At 41.2% G+C, this 9,018-nt stretch overlaps 1 non-coding gene across 1 annotated transcript; it reads right to left on the reverse strand.

Moving 5' to 3' along the window:
* Nucleotides 1–349: 349 nt before the first annotated feature.
* LOC144723425 (U6 spliceosomal RNA) lies at nt 350–456 on the reverse strand. The gene has a single exon (XR_013586177.1). It is a non-coding gene; the product is annotated as a U6 spliceosomal RNA (small nuclear RNA).
* Between the last annotated feature and the right edge of the window lie 8,562 nt (nt 457–9,018).

The following is a 9,018-nucleotide window of genomic DNA, read 5'->3' on the forward strand; positions in this document are numbered from 1 at the left end:
GGGGGTGGGGTGTGAGGGTTAATGTATGCACACAAATTACAATGGATAGCCATTACCGGTTGGGTTATTCATAGGATAATCAACATGTGCAATATACAATTCTCTGCAAAAAGGTTTTCCCACAAGCAGGTAAAACCAACTACGGCTGGATAAACACGATGGCCCTTGTAGGGAAGTGATCACGTTTAATGGAGTATGCTAATTATTTGCAAAAGCTCCTTGGTTTCACGTTTAAAATGTGTGTGGTCAATGTAACTGTCCTAAATATCACCCCTGGGGACTATTTAGTAGATTCTAGACTGGAGATGGGACGGTGCTGTTGTGTGCGTAATGGTTAGGGCACTGGACTTACGATACAGAACGCTTCACGAATTTGCGTGTCATCCTTTCGCAGGGGCCATGCTAATCTTCTCTGTATCGTTCCAATTTTAGCATATGTACTGCCGGAGCAAGTACTTGCGATATAGAGGTCGTCGGGACTATTTCAGTCGACTGCCGCTGCCTTTGTCCACCCAGCAGTTTAATTGGAACCACCGAAGTTAGTCGATGGGTAGGTCACGGTGTGGTGGGTTCAAGTGTGGGTACTCCCAACTCTCCAAAGATGTCTGAACAGTGTGGGAAGAGGAGGTCTCCCGAGAGATTCCCTCTAGTGGAGGCCCTTTTTCAGGCAGTTGTGTGAGAAAGCAATTGGAGGGATACCTCTCTCGAGCTTACACTGGGGTGGTGTGAAATGATGTTTAAGGGCCGTCCATAAATGACGTCACGCGATTTTGGACGATTTTTGACCCCCCCCTTCCATCGTCACACGGCGTCACAAAAAGTCAGACCCCCCCTTGACCACAATACCTGCAGTCGGAATGCAAACAAAAAACACAACTCTGATAATGTATGCATTGTCCTTGAAATTGGCGTCATCTGGTCCAACACCATGTGAGACTAGGCTCTAAAGAAAGCTGTCTCGGGTGTGGACCAATCAATTTCAAGGACAGTGCATACATTATCAGAGTTGTGTTTTTTGCTTGCATTCCGACTGCAGGTATTGAGGTCAATGCAAACATGACTCCTTGTAAAAAAGGTGTCAGTTTTGTTGCCAGATAAAAGGGTAAAAAACCAATTACCATCCTGAAATTAATTTTGCTTTGTAAATTATAAAGTTAAATCCTGCATAATGCATGCTGATGAGATAGTCCATAGGCCAAAGTAGAACTTGGTAGCACTAGAGGTGGAAAATATATAGCGTGACCAGTTTCTGTGTGTGACTAATGAAGCGCATGATGTGAAACACACTTATTAAATAAGTTGTTGCGCAATTAAAATTGTATTGGCCATTTAGAGATGTTGGCAGAACTCACGTTTTGAAATGTCACCTGGTACTAGCAAGTAAAATACAGTAGACTATCGATTATCTGCGCTAATGATGGGGATGGCCGCAAAAAATGCAAGATCGCGGATATTACAAAAATATTAATTTTACGTGAATCCACTATGCCAAAAACCAACGATCGATGTGTGTGCTCAGTGATGACAGTGGATGACAGCAGAACGACGCCGATCAAAATCAATCAAACTCCGCCCACTGTTGTAAGGATATGCTACGACTGTACTGTAGGGGCGATCACGTGCATTTCGGATCAAACGGAACACACATTTGTTCGGTTTAAGCACGTGGCTTGTAATAAACATTTCCAAGAATAACAACGTACAACTGTTTTTAGATTATTAACTTGGGCTGAAGGGAAAATCCATGAGTCATTAATCAATGTTAAAATCTAAGGCGTTGCAATTAATCCGCTAATCAAATAAACCGCACGCCGATAACACTGGTCAACACAATTTTTCTGGCATAAGGTATTCCAACGGTTGTAAGGTAATTTTTGGGGTGCTGATTCCAAATCTGGTATCAGTTTTTGTCTATCACATCAGGTTTTTGAGATATCAAATATTGCATTTTCAATAAAAACTGCAGAAGAAAAATATTAAATAAATGTGGATATCTACATAAAATGATATTATAAACACACAATCCTAAAAATACAGCACCATATTTGAACACTAAAGCAGTCACTGACTCGCAACAACTTGCAATCATAAGTGACAGAGTTAATTTCAGGCAAAATCAATGAAAATGGGGTATGCCGATATCATAAAATGAGATGTGATAGAGCAAATCTGAGATCAGATTTGGAATCAGCACCCTGAAATTAGTCTAAAACAGCTGCAAAAGTAGAGGCCAGAAAAAAAATTTTGTTGTTGACCAGTGTAATCAAGAGTCTGCTGTGTTTGGTCTTGGAACCATGGGGCTTATGAGGCTCTCGGCAAGTTGCACACGACACCCCAGTGTTGAGCTGTTTACTGGCTTCAGCCAGAACTTGGAATACCACTCACCTCTGCTGGAGAGCGGTGATACTGCACAGGGCTTGCAGTTGTCGGTCGTTGATGATGGCTGGTGGCCTCCTCTTGTCTGAAAGTTACAGTTAAATGTAATAAGTGTTGACATCTTCTTGGTTCTTTCGGTAAAGTCACGTAGAATGGAAATAATAAAATAATAAAAATAAAACATAATAAAATAATTCTCACGACGTTTCGGCCACAACGCAAGCAGCCGTCCTCAGGTGAAGAACAGGTCTGTCGAGAAGACAGAGTCTGAATGTCTTCTCGATAGACCTGTTCTCCACCTGAGGACGGCTGCTTGCGTTGTGGCCGCAACGTCGTGAGAATTATTTTATTATGTTTTATTTGTATTATTTTATTATTTCCATTCTACGTGACTTTACCGAAACAACCAAGAAAATGAATCCCTGCAGTCACGAAAGCTTTAAATCGAAAGTGTTGACATGACGCGTTTTTTTCTTGGTATGCTTTAAATAAATTACATAATAAGCGGATTACACGATTGCCTGAAACTCAGTTCGCTGTTGCAATAGAACGAATACATGTGGTGGGTTTTTTTTCCCTTGTACTCTACTCGAAAGCAATGACAGGTTTGTTGAAAGAAGACTGACAGATTTATGAACAGGACAAGATTGGCAGTGATGTAAACTTTGAATGTTACTGTCCTTAAATATGCATTTGTCAACATATGATGAGGTCGTTGATTGCAGCCAATTATGTTATTTTTTGTTGTTGTAAAGAAGTTAAACGTGCATAAATACATAGCTTAACATGCCTCCCATTGCCTTACACCTCGAGACACTCTGGGGCAGAGGTCGCAACCGGGTACCCAATACCCGTACCCTACCCGATACCCGGTTACCCGTACCCGGCCGGGTACGGGTACCCGTTTGCGACCCTGGTGCGGCCGGGTACGGGTAGGCCGTGAGTCACTGGTGAGTAACCGTTTGTCACTCATTTCGGGTAGGGTACGGGTAGGGAACGGGTACCCGTACCCGGCCGGGTACGGTTACGGGTACCCATTTGCGACCCTGGTGCGGCCGGGTACGGGTAAGGAATCAAAACCCGTTTGCGACCTCTGCTCTGGGGCAGGGGACCCTCGGTAGCCACTGCCCCCGTGAGGCTCAAAGTGAACGCAGCGCCAGCACGGCAAGTGAAAACTTGACTCCAGTCTGAGAAAATCCTGCATTCGATTACAAGTCCAATGTTTTAGCCTTCATGCCACTGCGACTCGATATGTATGTTGAACTTCTTTCGCACCGTACGTAGCCAACCGTGATAATCGGAGGTGCGTGGAGAAGGACAACAAACTGAACACACGGAAAACAATGATGTGCACAGGTAGTAGATGAAACAAAAACTAAACAAGTTGAAGCGAGAAAAAATTTACCCATAAAAACAAAGTTTTTCACTATAAATCCTTTATATGCGTGTTCAATGGGCCACAACCCAGCCCACATTGGTCTTTGAAACGGGCGGCTAGAGTCCTCTCGTCCTCTGGCTTGAGATGGCTGCCACCTATGGGTCAGATGATTGCCTGCCACCATTAAGCAATTGGTAATTAAATATAAAAAAAAAATTACCTATAAAGTGTACAATTTTGGAAATGTTTTTTCACGAAAAGAAATTGTCACGCACAACGAGTCTGTGTGCAAAATTTCAGCTCGATTGGATCACGGGAAGTGGGTTAAAAAACGACCGAAAGATTTGCACGGTCGTAAGCATGCAAGCAAGCAAGCAAGTGAACTTAATATAAAGGATTTAAAATAAAGTCATTCTGTGAGCGATGACAATTTAAACTTAGAAAATCGAGAGTGGAGCAGACTCGCAGTTGAAGCACAATGGAATGAATGGATGGGGTGGTTGCAGTGCCGGATTATCCCAGTAGCAAAAGTAGCTACACATGCTATGGGCCCCGCACTTTCAAGGGCTCCGCGCTAAATGCTTTCAAGCTATCAATTCCGGTTCAGTGATTCTGCACTTGCTCTATTACTATAGTACTATACTGCCTTCAACTTTTATGAACGACTGGGTGTTTAAAGTTAGCGATTTGTCTTATTATCTGGCTGTATAGCAAATGAAAAAATACAATTACTTTACTATGCAAGTAAAAAATGTGCGTTTTAATATTTATGTGTTTTTTAAAACAATTTAGGCCCCCTTTTTAACATATGCTACAGGCCCCACACTAGCATAATCCGGCACTGCGTGGTTGCACATCACCTGCTGTGCGGTTCTGGGTATTGAATTCCTCTGTCGAGGTCAGCCGCCCTTGGCCCTTGACGACAACCCACTCACCCGACATCGTCATGTCCATGTCACCCGGCTTCCGAGGACAGCGCGCAACTTCAAGCACAAACCCGTGCGCGCTATACACTATTGGGCGATCGAACGCGGGCCGTATGTAAGTTAAAACTGCTGTATGGGACGAGACGTGATTTTTTTAAATTTCTCAGTAGGCTGGCTCGTCTCCATAACAACGGCACATACACAAAGCACGGTGACGTCTCGCGGCTAAGTTGTTAATAATTCATCATGACGGGCTTACATAAGCAGCCACGGGGCCCTGCCACAACTAAATTCATAAATAATATGAATAACAGTAATGAAATTGTAACGTGGGCAGGATGTGAACACTTTTCAGTGCTGTACGCTGCGGACGTAAGAGGTTGATGCTTGGTTTAACCACAAATAGAAATTGTAAAGTAATGCGTGAGTGCCACCTGCTGCTGATTTGGACTAGGGGTGTTGAGAACGCAAGCCTCCTAGAAATTTGTGAAAAAGAGCTCTACAGCTCATCGGATTCCTCAATAAAAAAACATATTCTGATTCATTTTGTGCTTTGTTAACATTTATATTTTTATTGTCGTTTTTTAAATGTGATTCTGGGTTACATATAATTTTGCACAATGCGTTATAACATTTTCATTTACAAGGAACTGTGTTAAACATTTAGCTGTTTATATTAGCATCGATAACATTTTAAGGGATTTTTGTTTTAAAAGTTGTATTTACCATATTGTGATTATTTTTGCCCTTTAGCTCGATGTTTTGTTTACTTATTCAATACATTCATACGAAGGAAAATGCATACAGTTCCATGAATTGAATAATGTGTCGCTGGCAAGAACATAAACAGAAAGGCCAGCACACGGCATATTCATTTCATGCACATGGTCAGCGCGTTTGGCAATTTTAGTGAACAAATGAAAGAGTACAAATTTAATGCAAACACATTTGAAGGTCAGAGACCGATTCAACTGCCCAAATTTGGGCCATCGCTTTATCATTCCCAGGAAAACATACGGCTGCTGCCACACTCATGTAAACTACAACCTTGTGGTATTGGATGTAATTCTCGGCAAAGTCTAAAGAGATAACCACAAATTGACGTACTTGCTGTGCAGTCGCCGGAGCATTGTTTTCGATGTATTTAATATGAACGGATAGTCTTCGTTTCGATTGAGTTTGGCAATACGTACACGTGAGGCAGACATTCCAGGTTCTGATGATATTTTTTATTCATGATTTAGCCGAATTAAAGCGAAATCCATTTCAATATCAAATATGAAAGCAAAATCAGGTGAACGGGTTACTTATTAACCAAGTGGGTTTCAGGATTTCAGGAAGCCTCCCTGTTAACAGGGGTGAAATGAGGTAAGGAAATGTCCAAACACAGATGTCCTTTGAAATGTTTTTTACTTTTGTCAAATGTGGGGCATTTTATGGTCCAGAATGTGGCTTGCCTGTTATAATGGCACCATTCGCCTTGGTGTGAAGCCACACAGCCTGGCATTGTACAATGAAAATCACCCAGCGCTGAAAATCATTGTGTTTCGTGAGGAGAGAAGGTAGATTAATAGTGGTTTGAGCGGCCACAAAACACAAGGCCGTGGGTTGAAATCCCATTTTGGAGGAGACAGGTGCAATGAAAGAGCACACACAAGGGTGACCCAGTCTTTACTAAACCAGGGTCAGAATGTGTGAAAGTAAAAGATGACAAACAGCCACCTGCGGTCGTGTCGGAAGTGAAGGCATACAGGCTGACACGTCCCACCAATCTGAGCTTTCTACAGTATATTACAAACATGTTACAATTCGCTACTTCCATGGCAAACGTTCTCTTCGATTTCAATTCATCAAAGCAAAAACGGTTCACCCTGGGAAATTATAATGAAATTAACGTGTTCGCTAAAATTGATTCGTGGACTTGTTTCATATTTATCACATTACTAAATTGCTATTTTGCTTCAGCTTAAAATAAAAAATCAATAACTCACTTCCCATAATTTTGAAACTAACCGTGACAAAATGGACATATTTTCATAATGGATTAATTAAAATACAATGACAATTCCTAATTTGCATGATTAGTTTTATTAAAATTTTAATATAAATCGTTTTTCTTCAATGATTTTCCTTCACATTCACTTAAATAGGGCATTGCGATTATATTTTTTAAATCCAAATATAAACTCTATTATGTCACTAAATTACCGGACATAGATTACTTAACTCTACAATTATTTGGATTCAGTCACGAATATTTGAACTCTACATTTTACTCGACAACAATAAGGTTATATTGTTTTTTAAAATGTGTTATTGAACCTGCAACGCAAACGCCGTGGTGGTGAGATATTAACTACCTCGCCTGGTATACATGGGGTCGTGAGTTCGAGCTTGAGCCTAACGCCTGCTGTATATTTGGAGTTTGCATGTCTCTCTCCCCGTGTGAATTTTTCTCCGGGTTCTCTGGGTGTTCCCTCCACATTTAGAAACATGCATTTCGAGTATTTAACTGCTATCAATGTCCACATGATAAGCCACTTCGTTGAGCAATCATTTGTGGCCAGGTCGCTTCTTAAAAAACAGCTATATAGCTCAGTGGGCCTTACCTGGTATAATAAATTGTTTCGTTTTAGTTTCAAACACAACCAAGGGTGAACAAATTCGTGCGTGAGGAACATGTGGATGGAAGCCGCGTCCTCTGGATGATTCTCCCCCTCATAACAATAAGGTTATTAATATGATCATAATGGTTGTCGGTTATATTTGAAGTTAGCTTCAATCATGGTTCACGCACAATACATTGAGGCAAATACATTTTCTTTCATTCAGACGCTGTCTTTCCGACAGACCTGTTCTTCACCTGAGGACGGCTGCTTGCGTTGTGGCCGAAACGTCGTGATAATTGTATTTTATTATGTTTTATTTTTATTATTTTATTATTTCCCTTCTACGTGACTTTACCGAAAGAACCAAGAAGATAAATACATTTTTGTAAAGGTAACGCTGCAAAAAAAGGTACATTTTACAATTTTTGCAGATAAATTGACATTCACTAAAACAGTTATGCACAGCTCTCAATTAAACTGCAGCCTCCACACACCTATTTGTGGAGATTGTTGGGCCACGCTTCACCGTTAGTGAAGCGGCAGGTGGCACAAGACCTGCATACATATCACTCACCACTCATGGTAGCTGTGCCCAGAAATGAATCTCAGATCAGTGCACGGGTTTGTTTTATGTTTGGTGAACTTCTTCCCCACCGTACATAGTCAACCGTGTTAATCGGAAGTTTAGAAAGCAGTGCGCTAAGCATTAAGTCACCACTCCACGCCTTATTTTAGAGGCATTAAAATGTAACGTGGGTATGTTTAATTTTCGATTTAAAGCTTTCGTGACTGCAGGGATTCATCTTCTTGGTTCTTTCGGTAAAGTCACGTAGAAGGGAAATAATAAAATAATAAAAATAAAACTTAATAAAATAATTCTCACGACGTTTCGGCCACAACGCAAGCAGCCGTCCTCAGGTGAAGAACAGGTCTGTCGGAAAGACAGCGTCTGAATGACAGACATGTTCTTCACCTGAGGACGGCTGCTTGCGTTGTGGCCGAAACGTCGTGAGAATTATTTTATTATGTTTTATTTTTTTTATTTTATTATTTCCCTTCTACGTGACTTTACCGAAAGAACCAAGAAGATAGGTATGTTTAGTCAAATGTGTATGTGTAAATTACACAACCTAATAATAATAAGCTTTATTCCTGTTTGTAATTTATACACTCCATGGTTTCAGCCAGTTCTACAGGAGTGCCAAAGTTTGCATTGAACTGAGGCTAAATGTCTCTAGGGTAATATAAACGAAACACTCAAAATGCCAACACTTCAAGACCTTTCTGAACACTTTTGAATAGTATTTTAAAGCTCCATTTACAAATTATATACATGTATTCCATTGCTGGGGTTTGGCGATTAAGCAGAACGAACGTAAACACGGTCTCAATAAGCTTCTGTTGTGCTTCCATTTGTGGACAGGAATAATGATTACTGAACAATTAGGCTGATTGCCGTGAAAGAGGATTTGTGGTCTCTTGGGAACAGTCTAGGACGGGGTGGTTGAGCTCTTTCCAAAGTGGCTCTGATCCACTGCAAAGGGATCACGGCTAGAGACAAAAACAGCTATCTCCAAAAACCAGGAGACCTGTGTCCAGAAGTCTACATCAGACAGAAGGAGTCGAACTACAATACCAATCTGTGGCCTTCCAGAATTGTTACCGGAACCTCGTGGACGGAGATAGCTTAACCTTCACGTTCCAAGAAACGACCACTCCAGTAAGCTTC

The sequence above is a fragment of the Lampetra planeri genome, chromosome 17 (genome assembly GCF_965212315.1).
Source record: "Lampetra planeri chromosome 17, kcLamPlan1.2.h2, whole genome shotgun sequence".
NCBI lineage: Eukaryota > Metazoa > Chordata > Hyperoartia > Petromyzontiformes > Petromyzontidae > Lampetra > Lampetra planeri.